Genomic DNA, 1,203 nt, shown 5'->3' with positions numbered 1-1,203 from the left:
TTTTTTTATTTTTATTTGTGTGAGAGAGGTTTAGTAAAAAGCGAAATTTTACTTGTCATTTCGTAACTCTTAGGTACTCATTTTTCTCTCACATAAGATTGTTTATTGTTGATTTACTACCACATAGCGAAATTGACATATGCCTACATTTTTCACTCACTTTTCCTTTCTTCTCCCGCGAGCTAATTAAATATGATGCTCTTAAGATTCCGTATTGGTGATACTGAAGCAAATTTACTCGTGACCGAATCCACCATGAAAGCAACAATAAAATAAAAATTAAATGCGGTGGAAAATAAACAAAAGAAATGTTAATTTTCTAATTGAAAATTATTAAAACATCTAAACGTGACCGTTWATTTTACTCTTACGTTCTGAGTTTATATATCCCTCCTCGTAAATAAAAAGGAAAACTTAGCAGCCCTACAATTCACAATAGATTACATTCCGTCACAATAATAGTTGCTTTGCTTCGAAACACTGTAATTTTGTCAATCGTTGTGAGTAGACGTTTGTTATTGCCCTCGTCGTGGTCTGGTTGCTCAGTTATTTTGTGAAAAAGTAAAACAAATAGATTAATATAAAATTCATAATACAGCAATCACATTTGTATGTGATATAAAATTAATAATATAAGGAATCGCATTTATATGTGATGATTTCATTTGCTTGGTTTTGAAATCGTGGTGAATGTGAGAGTCGTTAATGGCGAATGTGTATTAAGATTAAACAAAATAAAAAAGAAATAGTTGTATGTGATTTTGTCATGAATATGTTTGATGAAACATAAAAAGAAAAGGCCTGCATGAGAAAGCATAAAGCAAGAAGAAATATTGTTCGAAAATCAGCTTGAATGTCGAACTGAGAAAAAGCCTGTGTGAAAAAAAAATCAAATAAACCGGAAGCGGATGCTTGATTTCAGCACTCCATATTTGTACATACTATATAATGAAAAAATAACAAGTTATAATTTATAAAAATGGCGCAGAATCGATTATAAATTAATTTTGTTTTTAATTTTTATTTTACAACAGAGAATTTAAAACATCATAGACTTATTAAGTTAACTTAAAGTTTCGTATCGGGAAGAAGTTTTGAGAGTTTGTTGTACACGAAAACGCCAAAGCTTTCAAGATAACAACATGATTTTCTCCTCGTAAAACCAAAAGGTATGTAAGTGTAATTGTTTTACAGAACATAAAC

The 1,203-nt window shown here is 30.0% G+C and overlaps 1 long non-coding RNA gene across 2 annotated transcripts in view; it reads left to right on the top strand.

The window, feature by feature from the left end:
* LOC108977518 overlaps positions 1–1,172 on the top strand; it is a 2,967-nt gene extending 1,795 nt beyond the window's left edge. Inside the window, exons 1-2 of one of the 2 annotated variants that reach the window (XR_001994042.1) lie at positions 488–561; positions 1,035–1,172. This is a non-coding gene — a long non-coding RNA (uncharacterized LOC108977518). Of the gene's footprint in view, positions 1–487; positions 562–1,034 lie in introns of those variants that run through there. The other variant, XR_001994043.1, reaches the window with a different exon arrangement.
* The last annotated feature ends 31 nt before the right edge of the window (positions 1,173–1,203 follow it).

This window comes from Bactrocera latifrons, unplaced genomic scaffold (genome assembly GCF_001853355.1).
Source record: "Bactrocera latifrons isolate USDA-ARS-PBARC rearing strain unplaced genomic scaffold, ASM185335v1 scaffold_901, whole genome shotgun sequence".
NCBI classification, from domain to species: Eukaryota; Metazoa; Arthropoda; class Insecta; order Diptera; family Tephritidae; genus Bactrocera; species Bactrocera latifrons.
The sequence above is the reverse complement of the archived record's forward strand: the minus strand, read 5'-3'. Positions and strand labels throughout refer to the sequence as shown.